At 43.2% G+C, this 22,846-nt stretch overlaps 1 protein-coding gene across 2 annotated transcripts in view; it reads left to right on the top strand.

Moving 5' to 3' along the window:
* Positions 1–22,846, top strand: part of NEXMIF (neurite extension and migration factor) — a 240,304-nt gene that overhangs the window by 173,253 nt on the left and 44,205 nt on the right. For both annotated transcript variants that reach the window (XM_043523178.1, XM_037909167.2), the window contains exon 2: positions 4,787–4,925. The gene's annotated coding sequence lies outside the window, so the exon portion shown is untranslated. The remainder of the gene's footprint in view (positions 1–4,786; positions 4,926–22,846) is intronic.

The raw sequence follows: 22,846 nt of genomic DNA, 5'->3' as shown, positions 1-22,846 counted from the left end.
CTTCGAAACAAAGTAACTATTGTTTTGAAACCGTGCATTCTTTCTTTATTAATTTTTTAAAAAATGAGATAACGGACAAGGTAGCCCGGATGGGGTGGGGGAGGAGGGAAGGGCAAGACCACATTGTTTATTGTAGTCACACTAACAATCAAACTATTTGAATGACAGCCTTCTGTTGCTTGGGCCATCCTCTGGAGTGGAGTGGCTGGGTCCCCGGAGCCTCCCCCCGTGTTCTTGGGCATCTGGGTGAGGCGGATATGGAACTTGGGGAGGAGGGCAGGCGGTTATACAATGGATGCAGCAGGGGTCTGTGTTCTTGTTGGCTTTCCTGCAGCTCCAACAGACGCTTCATCATGTCCGGTTGCTCCCCCAACAGATGCTTCATCATGTCCGTTTGCTCCCCCATTAGCCTTAGCATCGCGTCCTGCCTCCGTTCTTCGTGCTCACTTAATTCTTTCCTGGCCTCTGCCACTGAATGCCTTCATGCATTAAGCTGTGCCCTATCAGTGCGGGAGGACTGCATGAGCTCGGAAAACATGTCATCGCAAGTCCGTTTTTTTCGCTTTCTAATCTGCGATAACCTCAGGGACGGAGATGATAGGGGGAGCGTAGAAACATTTGCACCTGGGGGGGAGATAAAAAGGGAGAGTAAAATTTAAGCTGATACATTTCTGAGAACAAAAGGGAGACTCTTTCACAGTGAATCAAGCAATTCACAGCAGACAGCACATGTGCTTTAGGTACAAGGTCGCATTTTGCCTTTTATATTGAGCGCCTGCCGGTATGGTGACACATCACACACAACATCACACACACACACGGCTGGGAAACAGAATGCAGTTTCCAGGCAGCCATGGTAAGCCTTTTGGTACGCAGGGTTTGCTTCTTACGCCTTCATAACATGTGACAATGTTTTCAAATTGCAGCGCTCTCCTTTCCCAGAGCAATCAATGGGTTGGGTTTCGCATTTAAAAGGAGGGGCTGCGGTTTTCAGGTGGATGTGCAGCACACACCTCCCCCCACCTCTCCACGTTTCTATTCTCTGGGATGATCCCCTCTCCCCTCCCCCCCGCCGCGTGGCCATGGGATGTTCCCTTGTAGCCAAGCGCAAACAGCCCAGCATGAACAGGGTCCTTTTACTGTTCTCTTACAAAATTTCCCCTATTTCAACCAGGTGACCATGAATATCACTCTCCTGAGGCTAACACAGAAAGATAAAGACCGTATGTTGCTTGAATGCGACCAAAACCCAGGACCATTCGCTGCCATGCTTTGTGCTGCAATGATTCCAGAATACTTGCTACTGGCTTGGTGTGGTAAAGTGTCCTACCCGGAGGACAAAATAAGGCAGCTCTCCCCAGAAACCCTCTGCAAAGGCTTTCAGAGTACCTTCAGGAGAGCTTCATGGAGATGTCCCTGGAGGATTCCTGCTCCATCCCCAGACATGTGAACAGATTTTTCCAGTAGCTGTACTGGCCGCGAATGCATCCCAATTCTTCAGGGCAAATCAAACATTAAACACTATTGCTTTTAAACCCTGTACTGTAGTTACAAATGTGCACTCACCAGAGCTGCCTTCTCCTGCTTCAGGGTCGGGGATCCCGCCTTGGGAGGGTATTGGCTCCAGGGTGATGAAAAGGTCCTGGCTGCCAGGGAGAACAGGTTCACCACTTGCCTGCTGCACATTCTCCTCCTCCTCCTCCTCTTCCTCATCCACAAAATCCTCCTCCCTGTTTCGTGAGACTCCCCCCTTGCAGGTGTCCCCGGATAGTGGTGGGGTCCCCCCTAGAATGCCGTGCAGCTGATCATAGAAGCAGCATGTATGGGGCTCTGACCCGGAGCGACCGTTTGCCTCCTTTGTCTTTTGGTAGGCTTGCCTGAGCTCCTTAACTTTCACGTGGCACTGCTGTGTGTCCCTGTTGTAGCCTCTCTCCACCATACCCTGTGCGATTTTGGCATATATATTTGCATTTCTTCTTTTTGATCAGAGTTTGGCCTGCACAGATGCTTCTCCCCGTATAGCAATCAGATCCAGTGTCTCCCTTTCGGTCCATGCTGGAGCTCGTTTGCGATTCTGGGGGGACTGCATGGTCACCTGTGCTGCTGAGTGCTGCTGAGTTCGCCACGCTGACCAAACAGGAAATGAAATTCAAAAGTTCCTGGGGCTTTTCCTGTGTATCTGGCTGGTGCATTGTAGTTCAAAGTGCTGTCACAATGGAGCACTCCGGGATAGCTCCCGGAGGCCAATACCATTGATTTGCGTCCACACTACCCCAAGTTCGACACAGCAAGGTCGATTTTAACGATACTCCCCTCGTCGGGGAGGAGTATAGAAGTTGATTTTAAGAGCCCTTTAGGTCAACGGAACGGGGTTGGTTGTGTGGACGCAGTCATTTTTAAATCACCCTAACGCGGCTAAATTCAAGCTAACCCCGTAGTGTAGACCAGGGCTAAGTGTGCTGCTTTTTCCCTGAATTCTTTTAAAGAAGACCTCTCTCTGGGCATCAGGTTTGTCTGTTTTCCAAGGGTATTCACATATATACACCTACACCCATTAAAAACATGTGGGAAATTATAGCTTCAGTTTTCTGCTGTCCATGAGTAATTCAAATTACCTACTTTTTTTAGCTTTACCTTTTATCTAATAGCTTGGGAGCAGGAGCAATGACAGCAAATGTGCAGGTTCCCTGAATTGTTTGTAGGTGGTTCCACACCCTCAACCCAATTGCCCCAACGAGCTATTCTGTATTGTAACAGGGGAGCTAAAAATCTCACTAGGAAAATTAGTGAGACTGCAGCCATGCAAGCATTCCCCTTAATAGGTGCAGTAAGGTGCAACCAGCTTTGTCACCTCTTTCAGCAATTATTAGGCTGAGGGTGTCTTTTTTAAGATGTTTAAATTATTTATTCTCTGTACTAAAAATTAAAATGTGCAGGGAGTCTATATTACTTATGCTCATAGTAACACTTCTGTTTAAAAGCAGGAAGGTGGTAGTGTGTTCCAGCAGATATAGCGCTGGGTAAAAAGTCAGGAGGCCTGGGTTCCCAGCTCTGCCCCTGACCTTGGGTGAGGCACTTAACCTCAGTTCTTCAGCTGTGCTTGAGCTTCCCCGTTCTGTCAAATGGGAATGGAAAGCTTCCCAGCTTTGAAAGTGCTTTGAGATCTATTGAAAAGTGTTATGTTATGTAACCATTAGCTGTTTATTGTGAGCACTGTTTAATAGTTCTGATTGTACATTTTCTAATGGTGTCATCAGTAAATATGGTGCCGTACAGTGCAAATCAAGACAATCCCTACCACTAGTGCCTTACAACCTAACTTAGCCAAGGACATATGTAATTTGTTGTTGTCTTTGGAGCTATGTATATTAATCATGGGGTTGGGGGGGAAACGACTCTGTGCTTGTCTCAGAGATTTTAATGGGATACAAAAGGTTGGACAGTTTTAATGACATCAGATAACACTGAAAATCAGTCCTTTCTCATCTCCATTCTTCTTTCAACCATCTAAAAATAAAGTTACATTTTAAGGACCTAAAACTGTGCAGTAGAAAAATAAATCATGATTGCTGGAGGTCAGTGTCAAGGAAATAGCCCAAGACATTTCTCCCAGTCACCATGTTGCCTTAAGAGTCCAGGTGTGAGCCAAGCGTGGAGAGAGGGCTGGAGATGTAAAAATGAATCTTCTATCATACATCAAAAACGTATTATTGTTTCAGACCCCCCCCCCCAAAAAAAACCTCACGTTTATTTGTACAGCAGCTGTTTACCCTGTAACTTTTTATAGCCCAATTGTCTGTCTGTGTGTTTAAATAGATGCATGGGTCTGTAGGTATTTGGGGGAAATAATCACTTGTAAGAAATTCTGCAGTTAAAGCAGATGGTGTGACATAAACTGAAGCTTTGGGGGTACTTGTGGAGCCCTAAATGTTGTCCATAGTTAATTTCACTCCACGATATGCAGCCTTTTGTTGCAACAAGATTTGGACGAATGCTTGCATTTGATGCCTGTTGACGTTTGAATGTAGTGTGGAAGAACCTTTTGTCCATTTGCTAGGGGGTGGGGGAAGAGCTGAAATAAAGGTTCCAGAATTTTCTGCCCTTTGGCCTGACTCGAGCAGTTTCCCATACCTGCCTTTGCTCAATGAATAGAGTTTATGAAAGCCTTTTGACACAGATTGGTTTGATCTTGCCCTGGGCTCTAAGCATTAGCTCAGTGTCCAGCAGTTCCTTTCTGTTCATCTTTTTTTGTCTCTTCAGCTCTTAATTTTCCTTTTGCTCTCTCAGTATGGCCCCTATTGTGCCACTATATTTGTTCAGCAAAAAATGTGTAGATGGTTTCTTCTGCCACCCATGCTGCTTAATAAATTGTCCAGCATGAGGTGCTGAAGACCAATGCACCTCATCCTGCTATTTCATCTCCAGATGGTGGAGTACATCTCTATACCTGCCTAGAGAGGGCAAGTTCTGAGGGCAGACCCACTTCTGCACAGTTGCCCAGCGCACTGGCTGGCATCTTGCTAAAGAGCAGCAGAAGCTTCCTTTGTTGGCCTTTTAAAAGCTGGGTTTTTTTTTTGTTTTGTTGTATTTTTTTACAAATCGCTCTTCCCCCTCCCCCTCCAAATAACTGACAACTGCATTCTCCTTGATCCATGTGATATTTGTATGTGTGCATAAAAACAATAGAAAGCATTGCATTGATGTAGGTGTCAATAATTGAATTTAATCTGATATGTATGTGCATAGGGGACTATTTTGCACTAAATCACTTCTCTTTGTTTTACAGTCTCCTTCATCAGCAAGTATAAACCCTTCCACTCTCCTCTTCACCTACCCAAAGACCAAATTTGGAAAAAGTAACCAAAAGGGAGGCCCACATCTTAAACAGAACAGGGAAAGCGGGATGGTGTTGAAATAATTTAAGGGTAAGTGACGCTTTTTATCCTCTTTTCCTTCTCTCCCCTCATTTTAACATGAGGTCTAGAAGACAGGCTAAATCCTTGGTGTTGAGTAGAGGGTAATATAGAGATGAGCCATGAAACAACTTAACTTGTATGTATTGCTAAGGTGATGGCGTGACTGAAAACAACCGTTCTCACAAGAAACATGGTGATGTGGTTTACGTGGATGGCATAATCTTGTCATAATCTTGAGGAAACCTTTACAAAGAGGGGGTACTTCAGAGCTTTGAACTTTCTCTTTTTGTTACACAGTTTTGCTGTGTGTTTTTCACTTACATTGCAACTCGGATGTGGGACGGGGTAACTTATTTGCATTTTATTTGCATTTTGTGGAATGTTGTGACTCCCTATTCTGATATCTTCCACTGTTGTGGTTTTTGGTAAATTTTTTAATGGCAGAATCTAAAAATGAATGTCTTTCTCACTGCATCAGTGAGAGATAGTGTCTTTTAATTATCAGATGTCACTGGGTCTTCCAAAAATGCTTTTAAAGGGATAAAGGATAGTAAATGAATCAGCTTGCATTATGCATCAGATCAGGGTGCAATCTAACTGGAAATATACATCTTAGGAGACTTATTTATACTGAACTTTCCTTTCCGCATAAAAGGAAAAAAATCAAGATATAACAATGATCTATTACCCCTGCCTTTGTAAATCAGGATCCTGTCTGAAATAAAGTTGCTAGAAAGCATTATTTAGGATTAGTGATTTCTAAATGTTGGAGAAAAAATTTTCAAAGGTGGAACGAGGTATGAGCATGCAAATATCTATATTTCCTCACATATCCATTCATAGGTAGCTAGGTTGCACAGTTGTTCACATCGAAAATTTTGCAATATGTTATTGGATTTTGTGCTTCATTACTACTATTTTTGTAATGCTTGTTCATGAAAAATTCATAGCTGGGAGAGGAACTTAAATCCCTGCTTCAAGTCAAAAAAGGAAAATATAGAACTGGAAAGGTAGACCATATCATTTTAAGAAACATGATTTCTAAATTAATCCTCATCTGGTATGCCATCTGTAGCACCTATCTCAATACAAAACTCTTGGGTTTATATCTCTTTAAAGAGCTCTGTTCTAATTGGCTGCCTGAGATTTCTGTGTTGCTAATAGGGAATTGGCTTTTTTTGGTCTTTGTTATTTCTGCACCAAGTAGGCTATAGGGACAAATGCAAGAGTGCCTAGAAAATACGAAAGAAAGCAGGACTCCACTTGGTCAGGTGATTAGCATGTGCCAACATAGTGCTATGTGACTAACTTCCAGACAAGGCCAGTAAGTGATTATATTTCATACGAATGTATGCTTGGCACCTCCTGCAGCTGCTGCACTGATGGTGCAAAAGATTGACTGTGGATTTTCTGCCTGATTTTTGGGGTACAGTCAGCTAGTTAGATATTTAAATCATTTAATTTGTGAGTGCAAACTTAGAGAACATTTAAAAAAAGGTGGCCCATTTGGATCCTTGGTGAATCCGTCCCCTGGGAAATCAAGCGCAGGGTTGTTCCCTATTGTACATTTTCTAGAGCTTTGTCCAATCTAGTTTTAAATATCCTGAGTAATAGGGTCTCCCCTACTATCTCCCTGAAATGAACTATTGCAATCTGTGTGTGTCAAAGAGAAGCAGGGAAATCTCATTTTCCTGCTTTTAAACTTTCTCTTCTCTGATTCTAAACTTTGGGTTGCTTCCTAGCTATTTCTAGAGAATGCATCTCTCTGTGTGTGTATGTGTGTGAGTGTAATTTTTTACATTTCATTCATTGTACCACATGGTATTTACTTCTCTCCTAAGCTCTGAGACCTCTGTGTTCTTCTGTTCCCTCATCCCCAAGTATTTCACAAATATGGCACCTGTGCAGGAAGTGTTTAAGCCTTTGCTTAAATGCCCTTCCTAAAGAGGGATGCTTTTCTGAATCAGGGCCTCTATCACTGCTTGGCATTGCCTTGTGACTTCCCTTACTCCTGTTTCCTTCAGGGAAGCCAGTAAACCCTGGGAGCCTTTTCTTTGCTCGCTGGGAAGTTATCTGATAACTGCAGGAGAATCTGAGGGGCTTAAGAATTGACAAAGAGGCTGGGGTGCCAGCTGCACCATCCCTCCCTCATGATGGTTTCACCACAGTGGAGAGAAAGTGCATTCACTTTGCTGTTTCTCTTCATTGGTGATGTCATTAATGTACTGTAACTACATCTCCAGGGACACTCATAGACGTTCATCTCCTATAACGCTCATAGATTGAGGTTATCCAGGAATTCAGTACGGATGGTGAAATATTACAGGTTTATTGCCTTTCCGTTCATTTTGTTCTCATGCCTTTCTGCCTGGCTGACTCATTGCCATTCGGCCTCTGCTTGCAATTTCTATTTGCTGCAGTAACGCCCACTGGACAAGACAAGGGCACTTGCAAACCACTGATGCCTGCAACCAGGTCCTTTGGCGTTTTTCTTCTCGCTAAATCCTGGGGCTATGGTAGTAAAACACTGCAGTTACAGAGAGTCAAATGTTAGACATGCCATTTGCCAAAGCATGAAGTAAGAACAAAATACTAACATGAGCCCTAAGCAGAAGAAATGCATGTTGCATCAAGCCCTGACAGCTGCCAGATTTAGGAGCTTGTGAGAGTTCTCACTTCTGAGAGAGCCCTGCAGTGAGGACAGAGTCCAAGCATAGGCTCTGGTGGCAAGAATCTCCTGATTGACGGTAACGACCTGGATGGGGAAACGATGAGAACTGGTCGGGTGCATAACCAGGTCCCAGGCCATTTTAGTCTCTTAGTTTCTGCTTAAGAACTGTTTTTCCTCTCTTCTACAGCAGTGGTTCTCAACCAGGGGCCCCTGTGGGGCTTCAAGCAGGTTTCAGGGGGTCTGCCAAGCAGGGCCAGCATTAGACTCTCTAGGGCCCAGGGCAGAAAACCGAAGTCGCACTGCCTGGGGCTGAAGCCCGAGGCCCTGAGTCCTGCCACCCAGGGCTGAAGCTGAAGCCTAGCAATGTGGCTTTGCAGGGGCCCCTGTGGCATGGGGCCCTGGGCAGTTGCCCTGCTTGCTACCCCCGAACGCTGGCCCTGCCTTTTATATGCAGAAAAATTTTGTTGTGGCACAGGTGGGCCATGGAGTTTTTATAGCATGTTCTTGGGGAGAGGGGGGACTCAGAAAGAGAGAGGTTGAGAACCCCTGGCACTGAAAGGAGCAAGTTGTGTCATGGCCACTTGTTGTGGAATCATTGGATCCAAGAACAAATTTGCCAGTTTGACTAATGGTGGAGGCGCATCTTTTCTGACAGGAAGAACTGAGAGCCCAGCCCACCAGCATAGAGCCTGACCCCATTGAAAGACCAAATAGCTACAATTCACAGCTGTATGTTCAAGACAAAAATTAAAAACTAAATTACACACCTGTTTATTGTGTGTAGTTGCAGGAGTGTGGATCAAAATCAATAACCTACCTATTCATTTTCTTTTTCTGTCTCTGTCTCACACACACACACACACTTGCTTTCACAGCCTTTCTTAGTAACACTGGCTAGTTACTTGATAACTTTATTACCCTTTGTAACTGTCTTAAAAATCATCCCCTAATTGCTTCAATTATTTTTGATCCCAATCTCTAGATTCCTGCATTATTTATATGTTGTTCAGTAAGGTTTGAGAACTGCAAACAGTTTTGCCTGAATCAGTTTTTGATATTCCTTGTAAATTTCCAGCCTTGTGATGGATACATTATTTCTCTTTCAGATGGGGGTGGTTTCAGTCATGTGGCATTAGCACTAGCCATTTCATAGGCAAGTACATTTCAAGTTTTTCCTTAAAATGAAGATCACTGACTCCCTACCTGGAGAAGGTCTCTCACTTACATACAGGGCTAATATCTTGCAGCATGACTTTGAATGCAAATACTTTAAAGGCAGCACAAAAGGTCTAATTTAAAAACCCAACCAAACAGTACAAATTAAAAAATCCCCACAAAAATGGAGACATGGAAGCACTTTGATGGGATGTACTGCATTAGCCAGGGTTGTGATTTTGATTTTTAAGTTCTGATTAAAATTCAGCAGCTGTTTTAAACAGAAGAGATGTTTAGACATTGAAAACCTCAGCTTACGGCTTTATTTTCACAGCAGCATACATATATAAGTGAGGGGGCCATGATGCACATACCAGCGGAATACTCCTCTCTGGCTTATGTTCTGTTTCTTTTGAAAGTCTCTCCAGCTTAGCAAGGGCCTCCGATTGTTACATTGTAAGTGGTTGCTGCCTCCCAAACAGTCTGTTACAAATGGGAGGGATGACAAGTTCCAATGTCACTGCACAGAGGCAGAGAACACGTGATCCCAGCCAACTCTTGCAGAAAGATAATGAAGAGATGAGAAGCATCAATTCATGATATTCTTGCTAGGACCCCGGTGAAACTGCTGTTTGTTTCTCAAACAATTACTCCGAGTTGTGAATTGGTTTGTGTCTGCACATCTTCTCTTGATGCGTGAAAATAAGGCAGTGCCAGCAGGAAAAAAAATTATGTGGGATATGAAATGATAGATGTCCTAAGGAATAAAATTAATCAGCCATTTAGGGTGAGGGGAGAAGTGCTGGCAATAAATACTCTTCATCTGACTTCTTTTGACATGCAAGAGGCTGGTTTTGTTTTGAGGGCTTATCCCATTAAGAATTTTTCAAATAAAAATGGGAATATTGACAAGGTGAGTTTCCTGCTGACTGAGAAGAATGGTGCTAAGTCATCCTCCTTGTCCACACTTATAAAGAAGCCAGAGCTCAACACTGCCAAAACAGAGCTCTTAGTCTTCCCCTCTAAGCCCTTTCCGCTGCTGCCTTTCTCAATCACAATGACCACAATATGATCACAACACCACCACCCTGCCTGTCACTCTGGCCCCCGGGGTGTCATCTTTGACTCAGACTTCTCTCTAGATCCTCACATCCAGACTGTGTCTAAATCTTGCAGATTCTTTCTACGTAACATCTCTAAGATGCAGCTTTTCCTCAGCTAAAACTCTCATCCAGGATCACATCATCTCACATCTCCATTACTGCAACATCCTGTTCTCTGGCTTTGATCAACGCAATCTTGCCCCACTTGTATCCATTCAGAATGCTGCTGCAAAGCTCATTTTCCTGTCCCATCACTTTGACCACATCACCCATCTCTGTGCATCCCCTCACTGCCCCTCCTCGTTGTCCTTCACATCAGACATAAGATGCTTGTCTTCGCTTTTAGGACTCCCCAACTGCCTATCACCCCTCTATTCATCATCTCTCATTCCCTGCTGAGGTGTCTGCTCCAAACTCTGATCAGCCCATGATGCCCGCCTCCATCACCCACCTGTTCAGTTTTCAAACATTCACCTTTGTGCTTTCTCCCTTGCTCCCCATAAATGTCTGCAACGCCGCCTCATTATCCTTCAAATCTCTCCTTAAAACCCTTCTTTGCCACAATGCCTACAAGAACCTTGACGATGGTTAGGCTGCTGATCTACTGAGACCACTGCCTATCATGTTGGCCAATATTTTTCACATTTTTGCCTTGTACTACTCCATCTGCCTGTATCCATCTGTTGTTGCTAGCCTTGTACTTACACTGTAAACTCTTTGGGGCAGGGACTGTCCTCTTGTTCTGTTTGTACAGCGCCTAGTGCACTGAGGTCCTGGTCTATCACTAAGGCTCCTAAGCACTATGGCAAGGCCAATAATAAATAATAATGGATTGCTTGCTTTGAAGGGTTGCCCAGCACAGGACATGGAGTGTAGCTTTTGTGTGGGAGAGGCTGTCAGTCTGCCTTAGAATGGGGGACATTTTAAAAAGCAAATAAATTGTTAGGGTATTTAAATCTTAAGAGTTGTTCTTTCCAAAGTGGCTGGGTTAGGTTTGGAAAGCAAACCATCACATTGTCTAACCCTGGTCTCTCCAAAGCAACCCATCACCGTGGTGTTTAGGTGTTAACTAGGTCCTGCCTGACTGGTGTAGATTTGTTCTCCCATTCCTCCTTCACACACTGCTTTTTTTTTTTAAAGAACTCTGTGAACAAAACCTTGTCAATAATACCACACAGTAGTTAAAAATACTATTTTCTTTGTTTCTAATGGTTTGCACATTATCTTATTTAACTTGTGCGTACAGTGTGTCCAAAACCAAGCCTGATAAAATCACCTCAGAGCAAGCTGAAACCACTCTCCTTTCTTATTTGTGACCATGGCTAGGAAAACGGGGACAAATTCTGCTCTCAGTCACAAGTCAGTTGGTTTGCACAGATATAACTGAGGGCAGAATTTGGCACAGCATCTCCTTTGGTTGCAGATGAAGTAGAAGAATGATTCAGGGGATTCTGCAAAGTGCAATTTCTGCATTACTGGGTATGGACCTGAACCAGAATCCCAGGTTAGAATGCCCCAGATAGCTCAAATGCAGATCTGGATCTGAACTTCAGACTCATCTCTAATACATGCTCTGAATTTTTTTTGGGGGGGGGGGGTGGGGGGGGAGAGGAAAGGGTGTTTCTTTTTTCTTTCAGGTTAGAGAACTTTCACAAGCGTTCTGGGTCCCAGAGGTGCTGAGAACCTGCACTTCCAATTGGCTTCAGTGGGAGTTGTGGGTGCTTGGCATTTTTGGAAATGAGGCCAAACTGTCTAGTGTATTGAAAATGAAATCATTAAGTAGCTGTTGCATTAAGACTCAGTCTTTATTCATGGAGTGTAATGTGATTCGTTTGCCCTTTTGCTCCCATGTTGAGAAGGCAGCCATCTAGTATGCATCACTGACTGCTGGCTGCAGATAGCTTTTTTTGTGAGAGAGCAGACATTTTCATCAAGTGCAGTATAGCTATGTGGTTGTGAGACATGTCTGTTTCCCATAGAAGATATGGAAGAAGGTGATCCCTAGGGACAACAAAGGCTGTTGCTCATTATACTCCGGGAGCCCTGTTTATAAAAATATAGAGTTCAGGTCATGTTACACTCTCTCACAACAGTTTCAGTACACTGTATATTCCATAAGGCACATAAGGTGAAATCCTCATCCTCCTTCTGGCCCCCTTTATGCCAGATAAAAAGACTGGAGCGGTGCAAGGAGTCTTAAAAGTCCTGGCTTCTCTGTGAGGGGAGAGGGAGTTCTGCTGGCATAGGAACTGTGGAAGAAAGCTGTAAGACTGCCCTCTAGGGACATCCATGCAAGCCGTGGTGTAGGGAGCAGGGCTAGGGGGAGGAGGGGCAGGGCCTCACCATGCAGTGCTGCAAACATTCTGGGAGGCGTTGTGGCCCACAGGGCAATTCAGGGAGGCTGCTATGACTTAGCGCCCCAGGGCTGTTTAAGTTATGTCAGGGCCTCTCCAGTCCCCTGGAGTAGCCATGGGGTCGGAAGGGTGCAAAGATGAGTGAAAGGCATGTTAGCCCTTCCTCCCCATAGGCTGTGAGTTCTGCGGGGTATGTCTACACTGCAGTTACAGGTGTGATGCAGCTTATGTAGACATACCTGAGCTAGTTCGGGTACTGGAGCAGTGAAGCCCGACTAATTACCCAGGGTTCCGGGCAGGCTTGTATAGTCTGTGTTGAAGCCCATGTTTCTGTGGCTTCACTGCTCCACTACTCAAGCTAGCTAAATTAAAACTAGCGCAGGCATGTCTACCAGAGCCTCAGGTGCACCCTGTGTTTGTAATGTAGACATATCCTTGTAGGCACATACTGTATTTGTATGATGTGGAGTTTGGGACATGCACAGTTCATAGACCTTACTACAAATACAAAAAGGGATCACGTGGCCATGAGAGAGATTACGGATTCTTATTTATTAAAATGCTGATGGCTAATTTTTGCAGTGAGATGATAGTAGGAGTTTGGCTGGAAGTAAATCACAACCCTATGTAACTGTCCACCTTTTGATATTTTTTTTAAAATAAGCAAAAAATAATAAAAGACACCAAAAGGAAAAAACAAGATAAAAGAGAAATAGAAAAACTGAAGGTAATTTTATAAATGATAGAATAGGAGACCTAATCTAAGTGTTTGTCACTAATTTAAAGAATAATAAGGAACTTGCTAGTGTGTGTCACTCTTCCTTCTGGATGGAATCACCGTGGTTCAGCTGTGTGTCATAGGCTTTCTACTGCAAAGAGGTGAGCTAACAGAGGTTTTTTTCAGCTGAGGCAAAAATGACCTGTGCTTCTGAAGCACAAAGATCCGAGTTCTGTCCCCAGTGCTGCTGTCAGATTCCAGCTGCTCATGATGTGCAGCATAGTGACAGCCGTGGAGTCCTTAGGTGACCCTAGATTTGTAACAATATGTTTTCCTCAGAATCATAGTGTATATCAAAATCGATGGGGCATATTGTTGGGGTGGGGTGCAGGAGCAGAGTTCCTTAAAATGGTTGAAAATAAAAAAGTACTGAGACAACAGCAGCATCCGGGAGAAAGGGCCAGAGCGTAGGATGCCAAGAATAAACAAGATCTGATATGCTGACGGGGAGAAGCTCTGCAGAGGGGCATGAGCTGGCACTTCATTTGTTGAATGTCCTTGCATTTGTTGGTGGTGAGGCACATGTCTTCTAGAACATATAGTTTCTGTCCTGACAGAATCCATCAGTCACAGAAGGAGCTGGAACTGGACACAACTAGAGATGGGATGACATTCTCAGGGAACTGGGGGAAGAAGGTGATTTTTGCCCCAACAGTTTTGGCATATGAGAGAGGAGAGATAGGGAGGCTACAGCTATAGACCTGCTCTATCTCCTTATTCATGCTTGAGGACCAAACAAACCACTGTTGATATTGCTGATCAGCTTCCTACTGTTCTGTGACTTGATGTGGATCTGCTGGTCATTCCAAGCTCGGTCTCTCTGGTTTGGGAGGCAATAGTATCAAAGCATATAGATCTTTCGTTTTCTGAATTTTACTTAATTCCAGGAGCATGGCCAGTGGAGGGACTGCTTCCCTGCCACACAGCATCTCTTGCAGCCCTGAAACATGCAAGTTACAGCTTAAATGCTAGCCCTTGATTCTGAATTGAATAATGCAAGCTAACAAGCTTCAAAACAAAAAAGAGGGCCTCCTGGCAATATGCTGTTAGCAGCCAGCTGGTCTCATTGGGTTGCTCTCTGTTTCTCCGACATGAGATGTAGAGTTAATTTCATACCCACTTTGTGCCTCTTTTGTTTGTTTGTGAGATTGTCCTTTGCCAAAACAAAGAGACATTTTCTTCCTCCAGAATTTCTGCAGACAGCTAATGGTTTTTTGGGGAGAAAACTCCTCATACTCAAGGATGCAACATTTGTAATTTGCAAGGCGTGTGCAAATGCCAAATTATTAGGCAGAACTGCTGCTGATTTAGAAGGCAGTTAATGCTATAAATGTGCCAAGTGCCAGTAGAGTGTTTCTACAGATGGAATAAGTGGAAATATTGGAGGGATTCCAAAGGTTTAATCAAATTCAACCCGTTTTTGCAACTGCAGAATTCTCTAAGGGATGGAAGTTTAAATAGTGGACTGTTCCATTGCTTTTAGAACCAGGGGGAGGTTTTCATAGATGAAAATAAAACACGTACCTTCAGACATAACACATAGCCAGCCACTGCAGCAATGCAGTGAAAAACTGCATTTATTGTCATACAGATGCCATACAGGGAGAATAATCTGGTGGGTAAATATCATGGCAATAGGGACCTTAGAAATAATATAAATAGACGGATTCTTTCAGTTACACCATGAAGGCGAATAACGGGGAAAAGAGGAAGGGAAGGGCAATTTGGTGAAGTGGCAGGACAGCAAAGGACTGATTCTGCGCTGCAACTGCTGCACCTGCAGAGAGCTCCACTGACTTCAGTAGATCTCTGGAAGGATACAACAGTCCTCTGGAGCTGCTCGCCACGCAGGACTGGGTCATGTGGCTCCGTGCAGGTGCAGCAGTCCTCTGTGTGATCAACAAAGGATCAGGGCCAAAGACATCCTCCGTATACAGCTAATCTTGTTACTTTTATTTATCGTAAATAAATAAAAAAAATTGTTGGCGTAACGAGATGTGTCCCAAGCTTCCCTGCTCAGTCCCTTTGCTTATTGTATAACCATTCCAGCCTCCTTCCTTTATCTGTGTTGGCTGCATTTTGACTGTCTTTTCTTGGGAACAGGGACCTGGTCTTATCTGTAAGGTTCCTAATGCACCTGTGGCACTAATAACAATTTATTATGTTTCATTAGCAACTGATAGCAAGTCAGAGAAGTTTGCAGAGATGGGAAAGGAGAAACTATTGCCTGGGAAGGGAAGGGACTTGGGGCAAGATCAGTCACCTTCAAGATTTTGCCAGGGAGGTGAAGAAAGTTGCAGAGTTTGGAACATGCAGAAGAACTGAGTCTTAGCATTGTCAGCTACTCACCTCTCTCCAGCCTCATCATAAGCCCGGCTGTGTGAACTTGGCATGTTGGGATTCCCTACCTATTTAGGGTGGATATGGGTGGGCTGGGGAGTGGTGTAATAAGGAGAGAGAAAAGCTCTACATGGCATCACCCCCAACTTGGAAACACCTGGGGGAATAATTCCTGGGGGGGGGTCTCAGCAGTGTACTAGCAAATGTGGAGGCAGGGGCAGATCTGAGAGGAGAGACATTTGTGACATGGTTCCAGGTGGAGCTTTGTTGCCAAGGGGAAAATACAGGGCCAGGCAGTGGCTGAAAAAATGAGGACTATTTCATGAAGTGTCCCAAAAGGAAAAGGGACTTACAGCATGGAACAGCAGTCCCTCTGCGTACGAATGCTCCTGCCCTTTGTAGTTGCCTACAGATCATGTACCTTGGTGAGGCTGGAGAGCCATGACCCCTGCTCATTCCATGGGGAAGAAATCCACATCCTTAACCAACATAATTTCTTGGTAGCTCAGCAGGTATTATCACACAGCATTTTTGGTATATCCTTTGTTCTACCACAGATTTTTCCATAGGGGGGGCCTGATCAATTGTATTTATTTGGAGGGGGGAGGGTCCCATATTCCCTAAAGTGTTTAGTTTCCACTCTCTCTTCTCCATCACTCTTGAGTCAGTCTCACTCGCTCGCTCTGTGTCTCTCTCTGTCATTGTGGCATTGCTGAACTCACTGCTATCTTCTACACAGACCCCTGCATCACTCTGCAGTATTTTTCAGTGAATAAATTGCTACAATGCTATTAGCCTCCGCGCCACACTCTACTGCTCCTGTCTCCCTGCACCCACTTCCACCCCTCAGTTGATCCAGTCTGCTCTCTGCTTTCTCCAATCAAGAAAGCTCAGTACCACTGCACACAAATTGCTTTAAAACTGAATTGTTTTAAAAACATTTGATAAACATTCCTTCCCCTTTATGGTGCTGTCTGTTGTGCTTCTTAATTTTGCAGTTTCTTGTGTCTCTTTGCTTTAGCTGTGAGCTCTTAGATAATCCTACCTGGTGAAGGGGGGAGGAAAAATAGACAGTATCTTCAATTTGTTAGTTTAATTAAAGTCAATGAGGAAATTAAAAGCCTAGCAACAATGTGAATCTGGTTTCTAGTATGGTCCTTATTTATATATTGCTCATCACTTTTGCGGATGATGAACCTCTGAGTTGCAGCTCGTTAACTTTTCTCCTTTTATGGGATTTTAATTTTCTCTTTACTCTCTGTGCAGCCACGTGTATATTGCTGGCTAGTCATAGATGCAGGTTGCAGGTCTATGTGCAGATGAGACTGTGTAGAGCACCATGTGACAGTTCCATGTCCACAGTGGGTTTGTCTCAAGAGGTGCTGGAGTGATTGTTTTTATGTTTTGGTGACTTTGGTTTAACTAGCAGCTTTTCCAAGATTTAGCTGAGTTGGAGCTGTTAACAGAAAAGACCATTTAAAAAATGGGCTATTGGATTTGACAAAGAGTGTTGTGCCAAATTCAGAGCAACTCACAACTTCAAAGTCATCACTACGGTGCACACCATAATCACCTGGAACATCAAGGCAGATAGTAGAGTTCCAAAAACACAGACCCCATCACTTGAACTGAAGGAGAATCTCCATTAGTTGAGGTTTGCAGTATACAGCCTACAGCACACCATTGAGGAGTTGTGATTCAAGCCAGCAGAGGGCAGAGGTCACCTACTGGCTAATGAGTACTCAACCTGAGTGTCATGAACAAATGTCAGGGGGTCATGGGATGGGAATCCCAGTGTGGAAAAGGCTAGAAATCGCTGTAACAGTTGTTTCATTACACTACATAGAATGGAAAGGTTAGAGAGGAATTCTTTCATACAATCACCTTCCACCTCTTTTCTGTATGAGCATGGATATATGGCTTGGCACTTGCTGTGGGCAGAGAAAAAAAAAGGAAGAGTTAGTAAATAATAAATAATGCTGTGTGTCTGTAAGTTGCTCTACGCATCAATGTGTGATTGCTTAGATTATACTTTACAGAAGTCAGTACAATATTGCCTGTAGACTGTGATGTTTCTTTGTTTCCCATTCTCTTTCTTTCACCCTTCCCTTCATACTTATGTATTTACATTCAGAAGCAACATTTATCTTGAGTGCTGCTGTATCAGTATCCTTCCATCTTGCCACAATGTCGTGTTCACCGAATTGAAACTCCAAATGGTGGAACGGTGGAACACCCGCTCTTCACCTCTAGGCTAATATTTCAATATGATATTTTCAATATGATGGTGCCTGGTTCAGTTCTTAATGGGCAAGATTTCTCATCACAGAACCTCCATGCTCTGATGTGGTACAATTTGAGATGGTCGTTTGTGTCCAGGAGACCCTCAGGACTGAGCTAAAGAAATAGGTGGGATTTGTCCTCATTCCTCCACGTCCCTTTCAACAGTTTATAAATCAGTATGGAAAGCTCTAAAGCTGCCTGAGTCTGATCTTAGGGCATGTCTATATGTGCAGTGCAGCTGCATCGATGCAGCGTGTTTGGGGAAAACGCTCTATGCCGATGGGAGAGCGCTCCCATCAGCATAATAAAAGCACTTCCACAAGTGAAAGAAGCTATGTTGATGGGAGAAGCTCTCCCGCCAGTATAGTGCTGTCCATACTGGTGCTTATGTCCATGTAACTTATGTCACTCAAGGGCGTGGTTGATTCACACCCCTGAGCGACACAAATTCTCCCAACATAAATTGTAGTATAGTCTTACTTTGTTTTCTCTTTTGTCAACTTGAATCCAATATGCTTTTGATTCCCCCTGTCCCTCCCTCCACTGTTCTGCCACTGATGCATATCCCTTTGTCTCTTTCTCTGTGACATTTCCATGCCTCCCTCCACAACTTCCTATTACACTTGAAATGTTCTACATGATCGTGTTCATCAAGCCACCTTCTTCACATTCAGATCACGCCTAAAAACTCTCTTCTGCCATCACACCTATAAGAAGAAGGAAGCAGAAGAGTAACAAACTGAACCACCCAGTTGTGCACACATCTTATGAACTGCATGATCTTACTGTTGTCAGCCTAGTCCTTCTTGTCAAGCCTGGCCACCCAATCCCATTGTGTGTTTAATGACCTTCACTGTGCCATTTTGAATTTAGATTATACACTCATGGAATCTTTACTTGTTTTTCTGAGGTTCCTAGCACTCCCTTGGGCACTTGACAAATTATCATGTGAATTTACTGTTGTTAATGGGTACTTTGTTGAAAGCTCTGGAGACCATCCACAGAGCATAGGGTACAGGATGGGTACTGACAAGGCAAGCTTCCCCATGGCATTCTCTTGTGGCTGTTCCACCTTTAAGTGAGAGAGGGTGGTTCAGTCTCCATGAGCCCACTGTGTCCTTGGGATTTCTACTAAAACTTCCAACAAACCATAATGGTAAACATTTGTTAACTGGATACCAGGAACTGGACTGATTCCAAATATCAATAGGGACAGCTTTTGATCACTACCAACCTAAGTCACTCAGGCTTTAGCTTCAGCCCCAAGCGGCGGGGCTCAGGGCCCCAAGCTTCAGCCCCATGCGGTGGGGCTTCGACTTTCTTCCCTGGGCCCCAGCGAGTCTAATGCTGGCCATGCTTGAGGACCCCCTGAAACCTGCTCACAGCTCCCCAGGGGTCCCAGAACCTGGGCTGAGAACCTGGTTGAGAACCACTGCCTTAGCACACTTTGATCTAGTCTTGTTTCAAAGCGACATAGACCAAAGTGCACTATGGACCTGTTAGTGTGTGGCAGCAGGATCCACATGGATAGTTAATATGCGGCATGTTAGTGTGGGAGAGATTCACACCCTGGCTTGCTGGAAACTAAATGTTTGTTTAGACAAGTCTTTAGATGTAATATGAGACCTGCTCAAGTGTATGTGGCTTGAGAGGCTGCAGAGGACATAACCCAAATACTACTCACAAGCATGAATGTTTTCCACAGGTCATCACTGTACTGCATCACATGCCAGGTATATGACATAAAACAGATATGCAATGCTATGTCCCATAGCTGGTGTGTCTGATTTTAAATGCTGGTATTCAGTGAATACAGCCACAACATGGATACTTTCAGATACTGCTGATGATATTTCTGCACCTGGAGCATTAAACAAGCAAATTTCAGGGCCACCTAAATGACCATGACATTAAACTTAAGCATGTTCATCAGTGAAATGGACTGGGATGTAGATGCTTTAGGTATCTGGGCTAAAAAGATGTCAAATGTATTTAAACACAGATTAATATGGTTTTATGAAAAATAGGCCTTGTTAAAAAAAACCTGATTTCATTCTTTCATGAGATTAGAAGTTTGATGGATAAAGATAACTGTGTAGGAGTAATATTCCTAGACTTTCATAAGGCATTTGACTTGGTACCGCACAACATTCTGAGTTAAGTCTGGCAGTCTCCAGTATCAACAGAGTGCACAGTAAATGGATTAAGAACTGGCTAACTGACAGATATCAAAAAGTAGTTGTAAAAGGAGGATCATCAGTGAATGAGGGTGTTCCTAGTGGGGTTCAGCACTAGGCCCAACACTATTCAACATTTTCCTCAACAGGGTGGATGTATATATAAAATCACTGTTGATAAAAAGTGGGGGCGAGACAAAGATTGGGAGAGTGGTAAATAATGGGGAGAACAGCGAGTCATACAAAGTGATCTGGATCGCTTGATAACCTTAGCCCATTCAAACAAAATGCTTTTTAATACAGGCAAATGCACAGTTATAGCTCTAGAACAAGGAATGTAGGCCATACCTACAAGGAAGGGAGACTGTATCCTGCAGAACAGTGACTCTGAAAATAATTTAGGGGTCAGAGTGGACAAGCAAGTCAACATGAGCTCTAAGTGCAAGGTCATGGCAAAACAGGCTATTGTGATCCTTGGGGGTATAAATGGGAGTGGGAGTACAGAGATGATTTTACCTCTGAATATAGCATTGGGGAGTTCTGGGGTCCACATTTTAAAAAGGATGTTGAAATAATGGAGAGGGTGCAGAAAAGAGCCACAAAAATGATTTGGGAGCTGGGGAAAATGCCTTACAGGGAGAGATTTAAAGAGCTCAAACAGTTTATCTCAAAGATTTGAGAGATGACTTGATTACAGTGTATAAGTTCCTTCCTGGGGAGAAAATATTGGGTACCATACAGCTCTCTAACCTAGCAGAGAAAGGCTCAACAAAAAACAATGACGAGAAACTGAAGCTAGAAAAATTCAGGTGAGAAATTGGGTACAATTTTTTAACAGTGAAGATAATTAACCATTGAAACAAACTGCCATGGGAAATGGTGGATCTCTTAATGTCTTCAGATCAAGACTTGCTGTCTTTCTGGAAGGTATGCTTTAGTCAAACATAAGTTATTGGGCTCAATACAGGGGTAACTGGATGGAATTTAATGGGCTGTGCTATGTAAGAGGTCAGGCTAGGTGAAATGGTCCCTTCGAGCCTTAAGCTCCATGAATCTATGAATAAAGGTGACATTTTGGAGATGATCTTTTAGAAGAAAGAATGAATTTATGAATAGAAAGGTGCATTTGCTAGAACTGAAGTATTTGGCTTACATTGCCAAGACTAATAGCCCTAATTCTTGCTTCAAAAGAGCAGACTGCATGGAGGATTTTGCAATTGGGGAGAAAAAGATGGGAAAAGCTCCGCAAATGAGGAATTGGAGAAATGCAAAGAACAGAATACCCAAAGGACTCAAAATAATGAAATTGGGAGTGAGAAGATTCTCTTTTCTCACCCAGAGCAATGAATCTAGGAATCAAGTTAATATAAAGAATAGTTTGAAGTCATATTCTTCAGAACTTGTTAATGCTGTGGTTTTGTGGGGGGGGGGCTCTTTAGAGAAATAACAAACATTTACACACTTTAGCAGTATTGTATCGGGGAGAATTGAGGAGAAGGTTTCTTTAGCAGCATCAGATTATAATTTTGTTTTTAAAAAAATCAGCATCTGTGTCAATAAAGAAAAATAACTGGAACACTTTAGTGACTTCATGGTATTTTTGCAGTATCTATTTGCAGCTGAAAAAAATCACAAAAGAACAGAGGTATATGGGTCAGATTAACAGAGAAAAGTCTAGTAAAAGTATGGGAGTTGAAAGATTTCAGGCAATATTTTTAGTTAATTTAGATTCGTAGAAGTTGGCAATAATAGAATGCAGTTTATGGTGGACTTTTGACTCAGAGGAAATCAAAAGGCAACATGGGAAGCACGTGTTGTCTTACTTTTTCATATTTTAAGATGGAGTTGTCTTACTATTTCTTTTTCTTTTCTCTTTGAACTTTATGTGGAATTTAAGCATAGAACAAGTAATTAATTTAAAGTAATTTTAGTGCTTTTTAATAAAACAAACCAAGTGAACTATGTTGACTTCATAGCTATAATAAACAGTTGGGGTCTCAGTGAGTCATTGGAAGGAGGATGTTAGCAAGCTTTATATTATGTGGAATACGGAGTAGCTTGCTTTCAATTCAGACACACATTTCCTGTCATCTTACTGGGAGGTATACCGGCACACACAGGAAAACATGCCCCTTTGCTCAGTATGGTTACAGTGTGTTTTTATCAATCCTGTATGCTTGTGTGTAGTGATACCTATTTGTACAAACTGTAAGATGTAATAACTATATTAAAACAAGAAGTATCTTAGCATGTCTGTACCTGGAACCACTTGCTTCATGTGTAAGCATGAAAAATACCCTTGAGTTCAGCTGGCATTGAAATAGGTCCTTACTGTCCTAAATCATTGTCTAGCATTGAGATATGCCATTAAACAGCTGGTTTGTACCACCCAGGGGTGGCTACATTTCAGTGGTGGATGAAGTGAACCACTAAAGGTGTATAGAATGGGTAATGTGTTTTGGGGTCCTTTTGGGTGAAAAGATGCTATAAAAACTTGAGTGGAGTTACGCCTTAGGTGAAGAATACTATGTTCAGTAGAAACTACAGGAGGCTTTTACAGGGCGTGTCTTTTCTTCTTCCAGTGCTCCGTAACTTCTCCCCTTTAATCTACCTGATGAAATCCTGACCCCACTGAAGTCAATGTGCATTTTGCCATTGACTTCAGTGGGACCAGAATTTCACCCTCCTTCCCTTTCACTTCTTAGGAGATGACAATACACCCCCCGACATCACATTAATTTTCAACCCATTTCATGCAGGGCTTCACATAACATTAGCAAAACAGAAGTTAGCTTGTCTTTCGAGAGCAAATTGAGGGCCTGAATCCAATCATCTCCACAGTCTAAGAGGAGTTCAAGCCCAGTGTTCTGATTCAGGCCCATTTCTTTTTATCTATTCCTTGTCTCAGCTAGTTCAGAAACCAGAAGCGCTTGATACTTGGTTGGGGTCTCTCTCGTATGTTACAGGACACTTTTAAATTGGCAAATAAAGATGCATCATCATGCTTGCATTTCATACTACTTTTGTTTTTGCTTCTCTGCCTGGAGACCTGCAGCAGTAGATAAGGGG

The sequence above is a fragment of the Chelonia mydas genome, chromosome 9 (assembly GCF_015237465.2).
Source record: "Chelonia mydas isolate rCheMyd1 chromosome 9, rCheMyd1.pri.v2, whole genome shotgun sequence".
Classification (NCBI taxonomy): Eukaryota; Metazoa; Chordata; order Testudines; family Cheloniidae; genus Chelonia; species Chelonia mydas.
Note: the sequence above shows the minus strand (reverse complement) of the source record. Positions and strands in the feature narration are given on the sequence as shown.